Raw genomic sequence first — 22,796 nt, 5'->3', positions numbered from 1 at the left:
GACTGCAGGATAGAGTGCTTCATTGAAAATTGACATTTGAATCATTTTTTACCAACAAAAGGAGAAAGATTCTTGCTTAGGGACAGAATGGCATACTTTGGCATGTGAAACCCAGGGTCAAAACCAGCCTCAGGTTTCCTCATCTTCCAAACCTTGTGGAGCAAAGCTGTATCACAGAGTGGGTGAGTTAGGCCCACATGCTGAAAGGTATTTAGCATCCAACTCCCACAGAAGTTAGAAGCCTTAATACCTTTGGGGATCTGGGCCTCAGGGTATAATTTTCAAAAGCACCTAAGGGTGGGATTCACAAGGGGGAATTAGGTTCCTGACTGTCACCTTAGGCACTTAAATTCAAAATTTAGGCACCACTTTCACTCACTAACACTGTCGCCACCTAAGGTTCCACTGTTGAAGTCCCTGAGACATGAAGATGACTAGGTGTGTGCACAGCCCTAAGTCCTGACAGCCTAGCAACTCAGCACCTAACTCATACCTATGCCCCAAGAGCAATCACAACCTAGGCATTCCCCCACCTGTCTTGCCTTTGGGGGCCAATCATGGAGGCATGCTCTGAGCACACAAAAAATGTCAACTGGAGGAGGTGGTGGCAGTGGCCCAGTATAATCTTTAGCCAGGTGGTTAGAGCACTCACCTGGGATATGGGAGACTCATGTTCCAGCCTCCCTACCTCCAGTGAATATTTAAATTATATGCAATGGAACAGCTTCAACAAGAAAGACAGACCTTCATCAAAACTACCTCACAGCCCAGTGTTCTGGCACTCTCCTGCGATGGGGGAAACCGATGTTCAAATCCTTTCTCCACTTCAGGCAGAGAGTGGAATGGACATTGGGTCTCTGTTGGTGAGAATGCCACATACTTGGTCCTGGACACTCAGGTTTATTAATTTCAAACTTTTATTTGAACCAAAAGTGTACCTTGTGATGAGATATACAGAGAAAGATAGTGATCAGTTACCTTCTCCAGAGGCTAGGTGAGTCACAATGGATTTTTCCTATGGTACTCTGACTACCTCTTACAATCTACCGCTTTTTATACACATCCAAATTACATATTAATTAGTTCTCTTCCAGTCACTAAGAATTACGACTATTATGTGTCTTATGCAACTCAGACAATAGGCATGTTTAAGCTTCTATTGGCATAACTTTTGCTGTCTACACTATTCTGCTCTACCCTTTACTCCGCACAGGGACTTTTGGGGACTTCCCTGTTTATATGGGGAATAGGCATTGTCTTCTGGCAGCACATTTTGTATATCTGTTGTCCTTCAATTTAAGCACATCCTGTGGTCAAAACCTCACCCCACATAGCAACTTATGAACACATCACTTAAGAAGGTTTATATATAAACAATATCCAAGCCAAAAAAAGGCTAGGCCAAAAGACAGCCATGTCAGCATAAGACTCATCTCAGCCTGTCTAAACTTATGCATCAGACATGATCTTTATAGCAATTCCCAATATCTTCCACTTTGGGCCAGATTTAGAAAGGTATTTGAAATCCCACTGGACACCCAAAAGCACCTAGGCAGGTTAGGCTCCTAACATTGAAGTCAATGGGACTTAGGTGCCCAATCTGCTTAGGTGCTTTTAAAAATCCCAAGAATCCTCTATCTTTAGGTGTTTAAATACCATCAAAAATCTTTCCCTTAGGTCTCTAAATCCCATGGCTTTCAAAGAGAATTAAGCTCTTAAGGGTTGGATCCAAAAAGGGGACTTAGACTCAGCATTGCACTGCCTAACTTTTAGATGCCCTACCAGGTGGTATGGGTCATGGAGGAGCCCATGCTCATCTCCCACCTTACTCCTGCAACTGTCTATGTTTTGCAAGTCAGCTGGCATGCTTTTAGCATTGTCAGGTATCCCAGGTGATTTTCAAAAGTAACAGCACCTGTGTGTGCATTCTCATGGACTGTGACTGGCAATCAAATGTCTTTTGCATCTTTCCCTGTCTACGTAAAGAAAAAAATAATCTGAATTGTTGCCTTTTCTTCAGCTCTTTCATCTGCAAAACTATAATTACACAAATATTCAGAAATGTATAGCAAGCAGTTTTATGGTTGCATAATAAAGCATTTTTCATTGCAAACTTTGTAATTCACATTAATTTTGGAAGAATTATGGGATTATTGTTTTTTCATTAGATTAAATATATAATAGTTTCACTATGCAGTGAAACAACATCTAAAAGGCAGACAAGACTGCATTTACTCCACACTGACAATAAACCCCATATAAACAGACACTTGACAGCTCTCTTCCTAGCAACCAAGGTCTTTTGTCAACAAAACATCTAATTTGTTTTCTGTATCCAGATTTCTTGCATGTGACCCTTCAGCAGTTCAATAATTATCAGGAATTTGCATCAGGAAAATCAGAGAAAGTTCCACCCAGTGAATAACCAGTCTCATTTATTGTGTGTAATATTTTTATTATTTTCAAAAATATATCGTATGAAGAACAAATTGGAGTGACTTTTGGGTTTACTATAATCAAAAATACATTTCTATATCAACCATCAGGAAGGATTTTAGGCCAAAATACTCACCATGTGTGCCTAAAATTCAGTACCTAAATCTATATTGGGTACCCATATTATTATTTGTGTTGCACTTTGTGTTGTGTTGTGTAGCATTTCAGAGCCCCAAGGCCTGATTTTCAGAGGTGCTCCCACAAAAGACAATCTTTAGATGCCTAGTTTTAGACACTGGGCTTGAAAATTTTGTTGTTACTTCACATGTTTATTACCCAGCTATATGATTTGACCTTTTTAAATATTGGCAACATGCTAAGAAGTGCTGAGCAATTGCAACTCCCCGTTGAAGTCAGGTACTGAGCACCCCTCAAGCTTTAGCTGTGTCTTTTCTGGGCCAAGGTGGTTGCAATGATTATGCTCATGAAGCAGCTATTTTGTATCCCTTATGATCTCTGTAGGAGACTGGCGATCCAGAAAAAGCCATAAGAAAAGAGAAATGTAACAATAAGGAATAATGAGTGAGCAATGGTAGTAAAGCAAAAAAAAGAAAGGGAAGGTTGAAAGTGTTTGCTAATGGACCCTTTCTTGACATAGCTCCCTCTTCCCTCTCTCAAGGAGATATTAGACCCAACCCCACTTTCCATCCCCCCACTCATATAACTGTTGTGTCCTCTCCAGAGGGAGGGCCCCAGGAGTCTTCCCGCCTCCCTGCAGGAATGTAACCATGGTTGCCTGGAAACCACCTCAGCCTTGTATGGAGAATGGGAGTAGCTAGTAGGGGTAAACGGGTGTGGTGACATCTCCTGGATATTCACTACTAGAAAGCTAGCTTCCCTCCTGCCCCTGAAAAAGCCCTAAGCTGCTTCTTTGGAGGAGCAGATGGCCTGCCTTCCCCCTATTCTTCAATAGTAGGATCCAGAACCATTCTGCTGCAGTCCATAGTGGCCCACTCCTTTCAGCTCATTAAAATGCCCCAAAGGTCAGTATGGTATTCTGACAATAATCCCACTTCCCAGATGAGGTATCTGAGACTAGCACAGAGCACACAGCAGTGAGAGCACAGAGGGAAGGGTATATGAGCTGCAGCATGATTTAAATGTTAAAGGCTGAAAACAGTAGACTTCAAGTGAAGCATTTCTAACTCTTATGGCTAAGTGCTTATGTGCATTAACATATGAGAATCCCAGCAGGTTATGCATCTGTATTTACCAGTGTTCAAAGATCACACATCTTATTTTAGTATTTTTTCCATTTATTTCAACCTTAATGTTTTATTTATGAATTAAGGATTATTAACGGTTTGAAACTTCATTATAAATTATCCTGGGGGATGTCACTAACCGTGACCCATTAAGTTATTATTCCCAAATATCTAATTTAGATTTCATAAAACATCTATTGAACATTGATAAAATAATGAATTTATTAAAAAATTATTCACAGCAGTAGCATTAAGCTAAATCTGGAACTGAGTCTACAATCTGTAGTTCTGTTGTCAAACATACATGCAAATGTTTGATGTAATCACTTAGTATCTAACATACTGGAACAGACCATCAAACAAACTTCAGTAAAAGATCTATTTAAGATTTTGTTTTTGACAAACTCTTGTGTCAAATGAGATGCAGCCTATGTGTGGGGACCTTGGATCTACCTATTTGTCTGTCTGTCATAGGATTTTATACTGCTACCCATCACTGTAATAATCTAAGACCTTCCACATAAAAATCAATAGGAATAGTGAAGTCCTTAGTGAACTCCTTAAGAGTGTCTCTGGAATTTCTCCCTTTCCAGGTCAAACTATTTTATGGGGTGTTCATTTGTTTTGCTTTGGATCAGGCCTTCAATCTAAATGATAATGTATCATGTTTCTAGAGAATGGCATTATATTTTCAGTGTTAACTTCCTATCCATGTTTCATTGTTCTCCAACAATCTGTTTGCGCAGACATCTCCACTGAGCTGCCACAGAGGATTCTAAGCGCCCAATCTTTTAAAGTGCCCATACAGATTTGTGCAAACACAACAAAAGTATTGCAAACCCTGAAGCCAGCTCAAGTCAAGGTTTGTGTAAGCCCACAGAGATATTCCTGTGCAAACCTCAAACCTCATTTCAGCATAATAAATTTAATAGATATTAAGGTGAGAAGAGACTATTAGGTCATAGGCTGACCTCCTCTATAACACAGGCCAGAGAATTGGTCACTGGTCATAATAATGACCTTGGGGCAGTCATTAAGCTCTCTCAGCTCTTCACGCCCTTTATTTCCCAACACTTAAACCAGATTTTAATCTAGAACAAAATTCTGACTCTTACCTCTAGTATTCTGTATACTTGGTCAAGTTCTGCTCTCTTTATTCAATCCTTACTCAATCAATACTCGTATCGATTTTTATGGGAGTTTTGATTGACTAAGAAAGTATTAAGAACTTCAAGATCCAGGCCCCTTTTATGAAAGACCTTTTGAACATCCACATGAATTACTGGCATCAAGTCACCTTTAGCTACTGCAAAAACAACTCAGGTCGTACAACTGGGAACAAAGATCAATCTCTTACCCGCTCTTCCATGTGTCACATTCTCATTACAGCTACTACATTAACTTTCCCAGAGAAGTCTACATGGCTACAAAAGCACAGTTTTCTCAGTGGAAGTCTCATACAGTCCCAATTCAGCAAAGCACCTAAAAGATGCTTAACTTTAGGCACGTGGTTAAGTCCCATTGACTTCTTCCTAGCTTTGGCATGCATTATTCAAAAGAGAAAGCAGCTGGCTTCAGAGCACTCCCACCTGATTCTAGGGGGTGGAATGGCTGCTAAGCCTCCCTCAAAGATTGCTGCTGCCAAAGGTGAAGAAGGATTCACACTTAAAAATAAAAGAGGGGGTGGTTAGGTGTGTGGAAAGGAAGGCTTCTTTAAGCTTTTGATAACCATGCAGGTTTCTGTTAATTTAGCCAAACAAACCTCTACATCTTGTGAAGTTCACCCATCCCTATTAAATTCCTGACCAGTGATGCCTGTGACACAAATGGTAACTCAACAAGGAGGGTCACAAACAAGGATTGTGTAATAAAGGAAACTGAATTGGAAGCCATCCACTTAAGCACTGTACCACCAATATCGTTAATGCATTACAGTAACAAGCAGAGACATAATATTTTATTTTATATGTATAGCATTTATAGCCACCCTTCAGGGAAAAATGTAACTATAAAGACTCCTACAGCCATCCAGGAAGGATAATGAGAGAGGATAAGTATACAGCTAGCCCAAAGAGAAAACAACAAGGCAGAATCAGGACTTAGGCTGAGCTGAGCTAAGGATGGTTTATAAAACATTTTATTTAAAGTTAACATAGGTAAATCATTTAATAATGATTGATAGAATTGCTTTCCAAGTGAATTATTATAAGATATTATAATATTCAGTAGACATGTACAAGTGAGTTAGATCTATCTAACAGTTGATTTGCTATAATAACCTATTCAAAGCATGTCTAAACTGAAGGCATACAATTATTTATTCATATCTCTCGAATGTGTTATAACAATATATTGGAGGGGAATGACTGTTAATTATTTATCATTATTAAGAAAGCACCGTGTTTATGAGTATTACTGTCACAGCCATGCTCTTGAGTTTGTTGTTCATTCCCTGCTTTTGTCTGTGCTCAGCATTGTGGCTCATCGCTGTTTCCCCAGACACCTCAGAATTTGCTCTTGTAAATACAGATTTCTACTTTATGAGATTGTTAAAGTGAGTGCTGTACACACAAGCCTATCCCCCAGCTTTTGGACACAATTAATGTTGATACAGAATACAAAGAATGTATCTATCACACACACACACCCCATATATGTCTGTTTGTACACATATAAATAAAATATTTGGAGGTGCTACCATGTGATAAATTGAATAGCCATATGATAAATATGATAGTGTTCTGTGACAGAAAGGTTCTAGTGGATTCCACAATCTGTGCCACATTACCCAGGGAGTGAGTTATGCCAGTCATCCCAAACACACATTGTTAAACCTTTGTACCACACCCCATGTACTTTGTATATGCCATGCAGGTTACAGATTGTATATTTTATGAATGTTTTAGATTTTTTAAAAGAAATTCTGGGACTATTTCTTGTAAAGCCAGGTACATTAGTCATCATTAGTCCAATTCTGCAGAATTCTGCTGGAGAATGTAAAACAGCTCTAAAACCGCTTTTCTATACCAAAACAGATCTGCTCTTTGCCTGTGCAATTTAACAAGAAGCCACCATTTTTAGAGGTTTCTCGAGTATGTGATTATTTTACACATCTCTACTGCCAAGATCTGTCAGTTTCAATATCCTAAATAAGGAATACCAGGAATATCCCTAAGCAAGCAGGCAACAATTATTTTTAAACATTATGGAAACTTCCTCTTTCAACGTCGCACTTGCCTAGGTCATGCCAAAGATTTAATGGGCCAGATCCTCAGCAGTTATACAGCAGCATAGCTTTGCTGACTTCAGTGGAACTGTTCTGATTCCTGAAGATCCAGCCCCATGTGTCTTCTGAGTTCAGAAAAGCCTTCTGGAAAACAACACTTAGATTGTTTATCACCATTCTTGTTGTAGTCCAAATAGGGTGTGTAAACTGTCTAAAAGTACAGTTGATGAAGCTTTGTGAATCCCAGGAAGCCACATCTTAATTGAGGGACTATGGAAAAAATTCTTATTTACCAAAAAAATATTCACCACCCAATTCAGTTTCTAATGAATTGGGTGAATCACAAACCTAAGGGAACATGCTTTATTGATTCATTAACAAGTCGTTGAAGCTTGCCTGAATCCATTCCAATGAGACTAAACACAGTAATCTTACTGCATTGAACTGCAGGAAACGGCAGTGTCTCCACATCTGTTCTGATGGATACCCAATGAGACTAAACATGCCCAATAAGAGTAAACACAGTATGCTGCCAGTTTAATGGTAAGTGTGCATAAGAGACAAAGACTCACATTTTCTCTTTATTAGCCCTTATATTGTGCCATCAGCTTCTTTGTAATTTATTTACCCAAGACGGCTTGACTCAGATGCAGCATCTGTTTGTCATTGAAGTCTGGCTCTTCCCAGTTTTACAGATGGATTAAGTAAGCCACAAGGGGTCAGGCTGCTTGCCCAAGGTCACACAGTTAACTATTGCTCAGACCAGATTAGATCCTTGCATCTTGGTATCTGTAGCCAGGTATCCAGTGTTTGTTTTGACTACCAGACCTTACATAGCATGAGACTTAATACGTATGTGTGTGTATTGTACAGTATGATTTATAAACATGTTTTTTAGTTATCTCCAGTATTTCTCATACAACTGTTAGCACAAAAGAGACATCTTCATTGAGGACAGGCAAACTCGGTTTACTTAATATTGGATATTCTCAAGCATTGTGGTTTCAAAATTCAGACTCAAACATTATCTGGTACACATCCTACATGACAGAGTACATTGTACTTATATATAGTGATAAATGTATTTACCATAAAACTTGATACAACAATAGCAATGTAAATATATTGCCATTTTATAGCCAGATTTACTCCTGGATTCTGTCAAATTCCACCAGCAGACACCCAGATGAAGCCCTTCATCACTTCCTCGTTGGCAGAAATCCTATCCAAAAGGATAGGAATAGTTTTAAAAGAACCCAGTTTAAAATAGTACAGCTGTCAATATGTCTGCCTCTCCCATAGATTCACTATGCTAATAGGTGCACCCTGATCTAGTCACCAAATATAACAATATTCTTTATTTTGTACTTCACCTGTTTCCCAGGTATCCTGATCTCAGTGCCTCAAATGGGAGGTCCATGCACAGAACACTGCAGAATCTGGCACAGGATTTTGAGATATCTGTTAATTAGACAAATAAAACAATGAGCAGTTTAGTGACATCCAAAGAGCTTGGGAGAAGAATGTTATGTTCTTTAATTATTTCCTTATTTCTAAAATCAACCAACCTCTGGTGCTAACAATTTTCCTTTAGAATTTTTTCTCAGCAGGGTAGCTCTCTGTGCTAAATTATCACTTTGTGCCATACTGTATGTTCAAAGCAGGCGATATTCAATATACTAAAGAAATACTGAATCTTACAATCAGAAAGAAAGACAAAAGTTTCAAAAAGATTTTAGAATTTAGATTTATATAAATAGCCACACTGAATGCTTTGAAGTTTGCAGTGGAAATCTCTAAACATTTTCTGACTGTGTAGAGTGTATAAACAGACACAAAAACAGGCTTTGTAAGGGAACAATCAGTTTTCCAGCTTAACACTTTCCACTGTCAATATCTGAGAAATACTTTAGCCATAGGAAGTGTTATCAGTGAGGGTAAAATTCACCTTTTCCTGAAGGCCTACGTCTCACTTCTGTGCTATTACTAGAGCTGCTGAAAACAGTCTCAATTGTAACCCTTGCAAATTGCTTTTGGCTGGTTGTTTTAACAGGAGCTAATGCCTGGTACACCACTGCACCATTTTAACTATCCTTGGGGCAATCAGCTCTTCCACAGCTAACAATCAGTACCCAAGAAACCCTGAACTTTATTCGTTGTTTAATTAGAGTTGGAGTTGGACATCAAGAGCTGTTCTATTGAAAGATGAAGCCAAGGTTACCAAAATTTTCATAAAGATTTAGATTTTTAAAATGTTGAGAAAAAGGATTGGAAAGAGGAAATTAATTGAAGAAATGCAGTCCCTATCTGCTGTTTCTTGTCACTTCACTCACAATGAGTGAAATGTTTTCATAGGTTCCTCTGTTCTCTTTAGTATCTGTGTAATTTGTTTCATTTCCAACTCTTCTGATGCACACTCTGACACAAGCTCCAGGGAGCTTCCAGTCTTTAAAAGGTCAGAGAGGGGGGGAGAAGGGGACCCACGAGACAAGTTTCAAATTCTCTTGCTCCAGAGGTGCAGAGCAGACAAATCAATTGCTGCTGGAGGAAAGCAGAGGAGAACTGGAAGCAATGGGCACAACAGGGCACTCCCTGGAAGATCCTGGAAGGGAGATTACCTATGCTGAATGCCTCTTGGGGACCCCTAAATAATTGTAGTCCGGATTGCAATGTCGTGTTCCTGAAGTCAAAGCAATGGGATGGTTTGATGGTGGCTGTGCTGGAGGGGATCTTACAGGTAGTTGAATTTTTTGCAAATATTTCTTGGGCTGAGTAACCCAAGCCCACAGTCATGACCATATCAAAAAGCATCCAAAGACCTAACCATTCTGGTTGCCCCTTCCTGATATATTTTTCTATCTTTCCGTAGAGACAGCTGGTTGAGGAAAGCTCCTCCTCCTAAGCCCACCTCTCTTCGATGCTACTATGCCAGTGCCCACTCCCTGACATGATGTCCTAGCCATCGTACAAACTCCTGTAGGATGGCTGGCATAGTGACGACTGCTAAACAAACCCCAGCTAACCTCAACCTCAGGATTTCACTAACCTCCCAGCTCCCTGCGCTGTTACTGCTCCCTCACCTATTCTACGTCTGCATCTCCAAAAAACCACCCCGTGCTTTGATCTTGGGCCTAGTTGTTAATGATAGCAGTGACTTGCTGGAGGTAGTTGAAATATCAGTAAGTAGAACAACTGTCACATCTCTACTAAAAGAGCCTAGAAATAGATAAATACATCCAAAACTGTCAAAGGTAATACCTTCCGACATCTTACAAAGTCCTTTCTGGGGGCATAAAAAACCCTTTGCTACTCATACTTAATATGCTTCTTTTTTACCTTATTTACAATTGTCTATTTAATCAAGTCCATCTGTAATATAAATGTGATCATCATTATGCTAATCTCTGCACTAGACATGCAAATAGATAAACATCTGCATGCCTAATGTAAGTTTTTGTCTATAATGTTGTGTTCCTATTTACTATTTGTATTTTATGACTTATAGATTTCTAAACCTTTAAATTTATATCAGTCCTGTGACATATCTGCAAGCAGAGACAGTTTTATGAGCACTAAAAAAGCTGCAACGCACAACCACTAAATACTAATGACATAAATGGTATCTACTAATGGTCTCTATTTTTATTACAATACAAAACTTCAATATATTGCAATTACCACTGCACTCAGACTGAACCAATACATACTGTACAATGCCAATTTGTATCCCTATTGTATTATTTTCTGTATATAGTTCAGCTCTTGATTGCAAATGTTGACTGAGTGCTCAAGTCAGCAGTTATGGCTAAAATTCTATTTACAGACAGTCTCACTGTTAACTAATACCCTAAGTTGTCACATATGCCAATGCATAGACATTTCCCAAATCCCACAGTATTAATAGCATGTAAGTGTAGCATGTCTTAATGCACCTGTCAAAAACCCAGTCATTCTTCAAAAGTAAAACATGTCAAAAATAAAAATAAAAAGGAAATTAGTTCTTTTAGTTAAAAACTATTAAATGGGCATTTTTGTTATAAAATATTGCAGTGAGCCAGGGTTTGACAGCATGAGTCTGCAACAAGGTTGACAATATGAGGCTGCTTTTTCTCTTGAAAATGAATTGTTTTTAATATCAAATGCCAGAGTCCTCATTCAAATGCATAACAAGGGCGGTACCATTTATTTTACTTTAATTATCAAAAAATTGAAATTGTTCTCTTAGGACTTTGAGACACGATGGGATTTCCAGTGCTGCCAGCATGATCAGAAGCAGGAGGTACCTGGGAACTGTCTCTCACATATGAATCACATATGGCTACAATAGGCTTTAAATCAGTCTCCTAGAGATAAACGGCGGTCCAGTCTGTGAATTTGACCAGTCAGAAAATGGCAGGGAAAGATGACTTTTCAGCTCATTTGTGACTCTCCCAGGACTGTAGAATCCTACATGGAACAAACCAAGGAATACTATTTTACTGATATTAGCCTGGGGAGAACTTCTAAGAAAGACTGAAGGAAAAGTTCTCTGCTACCCTGCAGCTTGTGTAGTCATTTCCCCACAGTGCACACTGATGGTCATAAATGGCAGGTAGATGGTTACCATTCTGATTTGATCATATTTAACATTCCCTTTGCATCAGTGCAAATGACTACAAGACAACAGACACTGTGACCCACAAAAATCTTTCCCACTCTAAGGTTCTCTCTAGTGATTACAAGACCAAACTGGCAGATGACATCAGCGTAATTATTCCAGATTTATACTGGTGTAAAAATTGCAGTGTCTGGCTCCAGATCTGGGCATAATGCCTATTGCCAACCTAAAATCGTTCAAGAAACATGTTTCATTTCTCACAAAAAACTTTGGTGAAAACAAAAAAGTTTTCATTTTCATCAGAAGATCTGTAGAGTTTTTTGGATTTCTATTCAAACCCTCCCCCAAATTGAGAAAAACCTAAAATTTTCTTTGTCAAAAACGCAGTTTTCTCAAAAAAATTTCAACCAGCTCCATGCCAACTATGTACTTACCTCAGTTCTATGATACAGGTGTCTGGGCAGATGGGCCTGCTGGGGAGAGAAGGTTCATATGGAACTTGCCTCTGAGAAGATTCGAATGAAATGACTTGATGGGGCCCCATATTGGTCTGAAGTCACCTTGGTGTTGAATTGGGATTAGGACTCGGGGCTGCTGCACTGAAACTGCTAGATCATTCATCTTTTCATTAACTTTGTAGTCCTAGGTAGCAAGACTGTACGGAACTGCCAAGTGTCACTTCACAAGCACCATAGCCTAAGAATTTACTATTTGTAAGAATGTGCCCACAATAAAATTTTACCATTTCTGCCAGTAAATACAGCTTTTTCTTTCTTTTTTGCAAACATGCCAATATTTCACAACAAACAAAGCTGAATTTTCCTGACTTTAAACCACTACAAAAGGTTTCCATTTTTATGGCAAAATTTGCATGTGTGTTAAAAAAGATTTTCCACTGAATGCATCCAATGAAGTGAGCTGTAGCTCACGAAAACTTATGTTCAATTAAATTGGTTAGTCTCTAAGGTGCCACAAGTACTCCTTTTCTTTTTGCAAATACAGACTAACACGGCTGCTACTCTGAAACCTGTCAAAAAGGTATGTTTACCTATGGGAAATGCCATTTCACTTTCATGAAAACCAGCTAAGGATTTGAGGCAAGCGCACAAAATGTATCACATTATTGCAAAATTATAGGAGAAAAAACCACTACAAAAGGTTTCCATTTTTATGGCAAAATTTGCATGTGTGTTAAAAAAGATTTTCCACTGAATGCATCCAATGAAGTGAGCTGTAGCTCACGAAAACTTATGGTCAAATAAATTGGTTAGTCTCTAAGGTGCCACAAGTACTCCTTTTCTTTTTGCAAATACAGACTAACACGGCTGCTACTCTGAAACCTGTCAAAAAGGTATGTTTACCTATGGGAAATGCCATTTCACTTTCATGAAAACCAGCTAAGGATTTGAGGCAAGCGCACAAAATGTATCACATTATTGCAAAATTATAGGAGAAAAAATTGTTCAACCTTCAGTTTGAGAGTTATCTTTCTTTCTTTCCACATCCTGGACATGGCCCTGTATGGATGCCTTTGGGAATGTCCCTTTCGGTATATCTAGATGTTTGCTAATTGGATATCTCTTGCTCTGTGTTTCTTTTTCTTTAATGTCCCATATACTCTTTGCCTTTAAAATCACTTTTCTGTCAGCTGTGTCAGCATACTCTAATTCTGTTCCCTTTTTAGCATGGAACTCTACTTTGTCTGAAAATGCAGCTTTCAATTGAACATGTTTTTATTTGGGCTTATGTACCTTTAATTTCATGTCTGTATGGAACTGAACACATTTAAACTGATCATTTAAAACATGCAGAATCCTAAATAATAATAAAAAAGAGTGATTTTCTGAGTTGAAAACATCATTTATAATAAAATATTTTGTTATTTTTCCATGTTTTTATAATAATGTTTAGAATATTGCTTTTAATTATAATAATGGCTTTCCAACCCATTCCATTTGGTATAAAACCTATCTGGCCTATTTCTATTACACTCCCCTTTAATGGCACTAACCTCTTTGCAGTTCTTTCCAATAAAATATTCAAATCAATGTTCACTCAGTACAGTTATAGGAAAACCAGATCTTCTAAGAGAACACAGCCAAGGGTTTAAAATTGTGGAATCATCCAAGAAAAGTGGCTTGACACTACTTTTCCCCAGTTACATCCACCTAGCTAAATGATCAGTTTTCACCAACGAAGTTGCTTAGTGTCACCTATGTACATTAAAGCTTCCCAACAGGGGCTGTGGTGTTCCACACTTCTGAAAACCAGCCTCTGGGTTTCCCACATGCGATGCCCAAAAATTGATGCATCTGAAGCTAGTGGAAAATTTTGGCCTTCTTCGAGTTCCCACAGTGAGTCATTGGCAGAATAAGGAATAGTAGCAAGGTCTTGTGTCCTAGCCACTGCCCCATAGAAAAGATACTATCTGAGTACTCTAGCCAGATGTTTTTGTCTTAAAAATATGAAACAAGTTTATTTGGAATGGACTGGCTTTTACAAATATGTAAAGTAATTCCTCTTTACGCTGCCAGAGGTAAATCCTCTCCACTGCTACAGCCTGAGTGAATGGCTTTTATGCAAGAGGCTTCTACAGCAGTCTGAGGAGAGGATCTTCCCTACAGGTTACCGAGCAGCAACAAAGCTCCTTCACAGCTGCCACTTCAGCTTCCAGGCTACAGTGACCTCTGTGGCTGCTGTACTCCTATGTGCAGGGAGGTATGATCAGTGGAACCAGATACTCATGGGTATAGGAAAGGAAAATGCCTTTTAAAATGTTTATTCTGCTCATAACAATATGGGAAAAGATCTCTAATGTGTGGCAATATGTTACAAACCTCTTGTTTTGTGATCCTGCAGATGTATAGTCCCAATCTTAAAAAGAAACTGCAATCTGAATGTGTATTTTATTCCAGAGTTGTGTCTGTTCGTGAAATACTGATAAATGCTACAGTGGCTATTCTTTTACTTCCCTTTCTGCTTTTATGTCATTGTCAATACCTATCCTTCCCCTGGTGCTGTCAGCTGATGCCTGTCTCATAATTCTTTGAGTAACGGCATTAGACAAAAAATAAATTAAGTTCAAATAAAAGTGACAGGGTAGACTGTAGCATGATGAGATTATGATCTGAGTTGTGTTGTGGGGCAGGCACATATTTGCAGACTGGTGTCACTAATTGACCAATAGTTAATTTACATATTTTTAATTATTCTAATATGTTATTTAAGAACAGAGAAAGGATACTGGAGTGATTTTTTTCCCCTTATAGTAACACTAATGAAAATTGGTAGTAAGGAATGTAAGTATAAAGCTATTTGGGGTCAGATTTGTAGAACTGTGCACACCATAAAGTGCTAAAGAATATGTAGCAATCATGAAGAATACTAGCATGTAGGTGCTATCCATAGAAATAAGAATGGGTAATTTTAAAAAAATACATGATATTGATGCTGGTGGTTGTAAAGATATTACTATAGCACCATTCAGAGGCCTATCTGAAATAAGTGGGTGATCCCATTTAGCTCCTTTTGACAAATTATTTGTATTATTTATATTACAGCAGCAATTAGACACCATTGTTCCTATCACAAAAACTATCACCATTACTAGCACCAATTGCCCCCCCCTTGTTTGTAGGTCATCTCTGCAAAGAGGCCAAGGACTGAATTGGCATGAAGCATGCATTAAATTCTGTCCCTCTCATAGGTCCTCCCTCCAATCAGCATTGAAGGAAGGCAGGTCAGTAACAGAGAAGCTCACAGTGCTGTTGCCTATGTTGAACTTGCTTCTGGAGAGACTTCAGTCTCCAGGTCACGCAATCCAGAAGCAGAAATCATTGAAGCAATTAAGCTGGGAATATAGCATGGATAAGAGAGTTGATGATAATTGCTGTGGTCATAAATAACAGAACGGATTTAAATAAACTTAATAAAGCTTTACATAAGCATCCAGATACTTGGAGGTGTGTCTAGTCTGAACAGTCCAATCCAGTTTTGCTACATGGTTCTATGCTACAGTCCCCAACTTGCAATGCTGAAGCTTATGAGTTCCAGTCCCACTAGGGTAATAAACATTTTATTTATTTCTCTGTACCCATGTACCATTGTGATGGGTGCTGTACAAGAAGATATTAGATGGATCGATATGACAGATGAACAGTTGGAAGTTCTCTCATCACTCCTTATGAAATCACTAGAAAGCTGAACTCTCGGGACAAAGGTGGTGAAGACAGAATCTAGGAGAATAAGAAGCTAAAGTCAATTAATCTTATAAGAGAAAATAGAACATTATAACAATAGAATGGCTGGAGGGTAGTTTTATTCAGAGGAGAAAGAGGAAGGGTGTGGTGGAGTCAGTTGTCAAAGACGGCATGATAGCTGTGGCTCAGACAGTCAGAATAGAAGACAGCAGTCAGAAGTAATGCAAATACTGGGGCTGATCCTTGCTCATCAAAATCTCCTGCTGACTTCATTGAGAGTTTTGAGCATGTGAGGAATGTAGGCCTGGGCCCAATACTATAATGTTGTGGGAATGGTTTTATGGAAGCATTAATAAAAGACCCCAAAAAATTATGACCGGTGATGGTGGCTAATCATTTGTGTATAAGAACTGAGAAGGATGCAATACGTATGGTGAACTAAATAGCAAGTGGTGAGATATAAAAGTAGATGTAGACATGATGACTAAGGCCTGGTCTACACAATGAGTTTATGTCAGATTTAGCAGCGTTAAATCAAATTAACCCTGCACCTGTCCACACAACGAAGCCATTTTTTTTTACATAAAGGGCTTTTAAAACTGATTTCTGTACTCCTCCCCAACGAGTGGCTTAGCGCTGAAATTGACATCATCGTTTCAAATTAGGGTTAGTGTGGATGCAATGCGAAGGTATTGGCCTCAAGGAGCTATCCCACAATGCACCACTGTGACCGCTCTGGACAGCACTCTGAACTCGGATGCACTGTCCAGGTGTACAGGAAAAGCCCCAGGAACTTTTGAATCTCATTTCCTCTTTGTCCAGGCAAGCTCATCAGCACAGGTGACCATGCAGTCCCAGAATCAAAAAAGCTCCAGCATGGACCGAATGGGAGGTACTGGATCTGATCGCTGTATGGGGAGAGGAATCCATGCTATCAGAACTACGTTCCAAAAGACGAAATGCCAAAACATTTCAAAATATCTCAGAGGCCATGAGGGACAGAGGCTACATCAGGGACGCAACACACATGCCACGTGAAACTTAAGGAGCTCAGACAAGTGTACCAGAAAACCAAAGTATCAAACGGACACTCCAGGACTGAGCCCCAGACATGCCGCTTCTACGCTGAGCTGCATGCAATTTTAAGGGGGGGCCACCACCACTACCCCACCCCTGTCTGTGGACTCCGATGATGGGGTACCCTCCGCCTTGGCTGAGGATTTTGTGGATGGGGAAGATGAGGAGGAGGAGGAAGAGCTTGAGGAGAGCACACAGCACACTGTTCTCCCCGACAGCCAGGATCTTTTTATTACCCTGACTGAAATACCCTCCCAACCGAATGAAGACGAAGAACGGAGCTCTGGTGAGTGTACCTTTTTAAATATAATACACATTATAAAAGCAAACATTTTTTAGTGATTAAGTACCCCTGAGGACTTGGGATGCATTCAGTGGCCAGTACAGCTAGTGGAAAAGTCTGTTAATGTATCTGGGGATGGAGCATAAATCCTCCAGGGACATCTCCATGAAGCTCTCCTGGAGGTACTCTAAAAACCTTTCCAGAAGGTTTCTGGGGAGAGCAGCCTTATTCTCCATGGTAGGACACTTTACCACGCCATGCTAGTAGCAAGTAATCTGGTATCATTGCATGACAAAGCCTGGCAGCGTATGGTCCTGGTGTTTGCTGGCACTCAAGCAACATCCGTTCTTTATCTCTCTGTGTTATCCTCAGGAGAGTGATATCGTTCATGGTAACCTGGTTGAAATAGGGGAATTTAATTAAGGGGACATTCAGAGGTGGCTGTTCCTACTGGGTTGTTTGCCTGTGGCTAAAAAGAAATCCTCCCCGCAGTTAGCCACATGGAGGGGGGGCATTGGCGCTGAGCTGTTCGCATTTGGCTAGTAGGGATCTTCCCTGATACCAGCCACGCGGTGCGGGGAGGGGAAAAGCGATCATCCCAGAGAACTGGATAGGGGCAGGGGTTAGTTTGGTTTCTGCTGCTGCACTTTAACAGGAAAACCGCAGCACTAAATGGCCAACTCAACGTGCTTTACTTGGTATGGGAGAGGAGGGCACTGCTGTTATGAAGGTTGCAGAAGCCGAAAGACTATGGGTTACCATGGCCACCTGCAAGCCGAATTCTGTTACCCAGCCCTGCATTTGTGATCTCTAACACCAAAGCTGCAGGCACTCAATATAAGATGCAAAATGCGACCTTGTACCAAAATCACGTGCTATGTAATGTGAATAGTGCTGTTCACTGTGAAAGAGTATAGCCATTGTTCTGTAAATTGTATCTTTTAAAATACTTCACTCCCCTTTTTTCCCTCCAGCAGCTGCAAATGTTTCAAGCCTCCCTCCTCCATCCCAAAGGCTATCTCAGATAAGGCGGCGAAAAAAACGCACGTGAGATGAAATGTTCTCTGAGCTCATGCAGTCGTCCGGCACTGACAGAGCTCAGCAGAATGTGTGGAGGGACACAATAGCAGAGTACAGGAAAGTGGCCGATGAATATGAGGAGAGGTGGTGGCAGGAAGATCAGAGGAGGCATGAGGCAATGCTGGGGCTACTGTGGGATCAAACGGACATGCTCCAGCATCTGGTGGAGGTTCATGAACGGCAGCAGGATCACAGACTGCCACTGCAGCTCCTGTTTAACCACCCTCCCTCCTTCCCAAGTTCCATAGCCTCCTCACCCAGACACCCAAGAATGCAGGGGGGAGGCTCTGGGCAACCAACCACTCCACCACAGTAGACAGCCCAAGCAACAGAAGGCTGTCATTCAAGAAGTTTTAAAGTGGCCTTTTCCTTCCCTCTACCCTCTTCCCACACCCCACCCGGGCTACCTTGTGAGTTATCTCCCTATTTTTATAATCAATTAATAAAGAATACATGTTTTTTAAATGATAGTGACTTTATTTCCTTTGCAAGCAAGCTGTGATCGAAGGGGGGAGGGTGGGTGGCTTACAGGGAATTTAGAGGCAACCAAAGGGGCAGGTTTTCATCAAGGAGAAACAAACAGAAGTGTCACACAGTACACTGGCCAGTCATAAAACTGGTTTTTAAAGCTTCTCTGATGCGCAGCGCTTCCTGCTGTGCTCTTCTAACCACCCTGGTGTCTGGCTGCGTGTATTCAGCGGCCAGGTGATTTGCATCAACCTCCTACCCCACTATAAACGTCTCCCCCTTACTCTCACAGAGATTGTGGAGCACACAGCAAGCAGCAATAACAATGGGAATACTGGTTTCGCTGAGGTCTGAGTGAGTCAGTAAACTGCGCCAGCGCACCTTTAAATGTCCAAATACACACTCTACCACCATTCTGCACTTGCTCAGCCAATATTGAACAGCTCCTTACTACTGTCCAGGGTGCCTGTATACAGCTTCATGAGCCAGGGCATTAAGGGGTAGGCTGGGTCCCCAAGGATAACTACAGGCATTTCAACATCCCCAACAGTTATTTTCTGGTCTGGGAAGTAAATCCCTTCCTGCAGCACCATTGAAAAGTACCCCTTTTATGGTTTATGTACTGGCTGCCCCGGCGGTCAAGTCCCAAGATAGGGATATGCGTTCCCCCTATAGCCCCACCACAGTTAGGAATCCCATTGCAGCAAAGCCATCTAGTATGACCTGCAAATTTCCCAGACTCACTACCTTTGATAGCAGCAGCTCAATGATTGTGTTGGCTACTTGCATCACAGCAACCCCCACAGTAGATTTGCCCACTCCAAATTGATTACAGACTGACCGGTAGCTGTCTGGCATTGCAAGCTTCCACAGGACTATTGCCACTCGCTTGTGAACTCTGAGGGCTGCTCTCATCTTGGTATTCTTGCACTTCAGGGCAGAGGAAAGCAAGTCACAAAGTTCCATGAAAGTGCCCTTACACATGCAAAAGTTTTGGAGCCACTGGGAATCATCCAAAACCTGTAACACTATGTGCTCCCACCACTATGTGCTTGTTTCCCAGGCCGAGAATTGGTGTTCCACAGCATGAGCCTGCCCCAGTAACACCATGATCTCCAAATTGCTGGGGACCGCGGTTTTAGAGAAATCTGTGTTCATGTCCTCATTACCGTGTTGCCGTCGCCTCCTCGCCTGATTTTTCAGGTGCTGGTTCTGCATAAACTGCACGATAATGCGCGAGGTGTTTACAATGGTCATAACTGCTGCAGTGAGCTGAAGGGGCTCCATGCTTGCAGTGCTATAGCATTTGCTCGGGCAGTCCAGGGAAAAGGGTGTGAAATGAGTGTCTGCTGTTGCTTTCATGGAGGGAGGGAGGGTTGACTGATGACATTTACCCATAACCACCCGCAACAAATTTTTGGCCACATCAGGCACTGGGAGCTCAGCCCAGAATTCCAGTGGGCAGCGGGGACTACGGGATAGCTACCCACAGTGCACCGCTTGGAATGTTGACACTTGCTATGGTATTGTGGATGCACACCACCGAATTAATATGCTTAGTGTGGACGCATGGACTCGACTTTATACAATCTGTTCCCAAAAATCAACTTCTGTAAAATTGGAGTACTTTCATAGTGTAGACATGGCCTAAGATGGCAGCTGTAGTGATGGAAGGGGAGCAGTGTAGATAGCAGAGGAGAATTTGGAGTGTATCAGGAGATCTTCACAAAGATGATTTGTAAATATGTCTTGACATTTCTAGTCATTCAGGGTCCCTATTCAACTACCATTCTATGTATGTTTACCCAAAGTCTTAGAGGTTGTCAGTTTTTGTAAATACAAGTGTGAATTTGTTTTCCACCATTCTGGAGCATTTTCTTTCACCTTTATTCAAAAACACTTCCCCCAAGTGCTCTGCTTATGAATAATAAAGGATGAGTTTATCTATGAAATATAGCCTGTCATAAATATAAAGGGAAGGGTAAACCCCTTTGAAATCCCTCCTGGCCAGGGGAAAGCTCCTCTCACCTGTAAAGGGTTAAGAAGCTAAAGGTAACCTCGCTGGCACCTGACCAAAATGACCAATGAGGAGACAAGATACTTTCAAAAGCTGGGAGGAGGGAGAGGAACAAAGGTTTTGTGTCTCTCTGTATGCTCTTTGCCAGGGACAGACCAGGAATGGAGTCTTAGAACTTTTAGTAAGTAATCTAGCTAGGTATGTGTTAGATTATGATTTCTTTAAATGGCTGAGAAAAGCATTGTGCTGAATAGAATAACTATTTCTGTCTGTGTATCTTTTTGTAACTTAAGGTTTTGCCTAGAGGGGTTCTCTGTGTTTTTGAATCTAATTACCCTGTAAGACATCTACCATCCTGATTTTACAGGGGGGATTTCTTTATTTCTATTTACTTCTATTTTTTATTAAAAGTCTTCTTGTAAAAACTGAATGCTTTTTCATTGTTCTCAGATCCAAGGGTTTGGGTCTGTGGTCACCTATGCAAATTGGTGAGGCTTTTTATCCAACATTTCCCAGGAAAGGGGGGGTGCAAGTGTTGGGAGGATTGTTCATTGTTCTTAAGATCCAAGGGTCTGGGTCTGTAGTCACCTAGGCAAATTGGTGAGGCTTTTTACCAAACCTTGTCCAGGAAGTGGGGTGCAAGGTTTTGGGAAGTATTTTGGGGGGAAAGACGCGTCCAAACAGCTCTTCCCCAGTAACCAGTATTAGTTTGGTGGTGGTAGCGGCCATTCCAAGGATAACGGGTGTAAAATTTTGTACCTTGGGGAAGTTTTGACCTAAGCTGGTAAAGATAAGCTTAGGAGGTTTTTCATGCAGGTCCCCACATCTGTACCCTAGAGTTCAGAGTGGGGGAGGAACCTTGACATAGCCCTACTCTGATCCACTATAATTGATAATCTAGTCCATTTTTACATCATTCACCTTAAAGGTGGTGTATGCTTTAAAGAGCACAACTATTCCAAAAAAGGGTCAGACTAATATTAAATTGAGGTGTTTGGGTCTTTTTTGCCAAGCCCTCAGATAGCTGTTAAAATGCTAACATTTTGGCTGAAGCATCCTTAAAAGGGTCTCAGCATTTTAAATGCTGTAATTGGCCAAAGGACTGTTTCTCTTGCAATCTCACAAAGCTCAGAGGACATTACTTGTGCACACAGAAGCATATCCAAATCTTTTGACTTGTTCCCAGAGTTTTGGCTCCAATGCTGCTATGAAATACGAGTTGATTTAGAAGAGCATTCTGGGTATTGGCATGAAATGAACATATTGAGCCTCCAACTTTGCTTCAGAATTTTTAGACCCATTAGTTCTAAAACATTAGCTTTTAAACTGTACCAAGCTTTCCTCAGGCCATGTGTGGTTTTGAAGCATGTACTCATCCTTAGGGTTGTTAGACATCTGGGCTATGCTAATTTACACCAATTAAGGATCTGGCCCATTTACGTGGAATTACTTTGTGTTGAAACATAGCTAATATCCATACAGCTGATCTACTAAATCAGACTGGCCCTTATACACTCTGCATCTTTGTAAACTGATACTAAATCCAGTTTAAATGTTTGATAGGTTTTAGGACATAGCTCAACTGCTTCCCTAAGTCTTCAGCTTTGTAGGCTTGATTTATAATAAGAAGCTGATTATCTCACGGTATACTCTTGTTAAAACCACAACGCATGTATTGGAAGCAAAAAACTGCTTTAATAATAGAGCCTACTCTAATTGGGAGCTCAACTGTAAAAGGGTGAGTGAAAGGTTATAAAATGTCACATTAACATGCAACCAAAAATGTTCATGGAAAATGGTGTAAAACGGAAACAAAGACGAATTAGTCCAAACAAAAAAAAACATGACAAATTATTTAAATCATGCTTGGTAAACAAAAAAGCCTGGAACCAAAAATCCATAAATTGAAATTAGGCCTACTGGGAGACAAAATAATGAGAAGATAGGCTGTTCCACCCATCATTCCCCTTAGAGGTTCTAAAAATAAAAATAAAATAATACCCCACTACACCTTGGGGGAAAAATATGAAAATGGACAAAGGCTACTACTAGACTTGATGACAAAGAGATGGGGAAGGAATGAGCTTCACCATCTTGGCTGCCATCCTCACCAGCTCCTGAAACCCCAGCCCTTCTTTATCCTAATCT

At 40.5% G+C, this 22,796-nt stretch overlaps 1 long non-coding RNA gene across 4 annotated transcripts in view; it reads right to left on the bottom strand.

Moving 5' to 3' along the window:
* The window catches only part of LOC125620735 (uncharacterized), a 213,498-nt gene that overhangs the window by 172,835 nt on the left and 17,867 nt on the right, over positions 1 to 22,796 (bottom strand). For all 4 annotated transcript variants that reach the window (XR_007352299.2, XR_007352302.2, XR_007352301.2 and 1 more), the window contains exon 2: positions 8,301 to 8,388. This is a non-coding gene — a long non-coding RNA (uncharacterized LOC125620735). The remainder of the gene's footprint in view (positions 1 to 8,300; positions 8,389 to 22,796) is intronic.

Source organism: Caretta caretta, chromosome 12 (assembly GCF_965140235.1).
Source record: "Caretta caretta isolate rCarCar2 chromosome 12, rCarCar1.hap1, whole genome shotgun sequence".
Classification (NCBI taxonomy): Eukaryota; Metazoa; Chordata; order Testudines; family Cheloniidae; genus Caretta; species Caretta caretta.
This window is presented reverse-complemented; position numbering and strand designations above follow the sequence as displayed.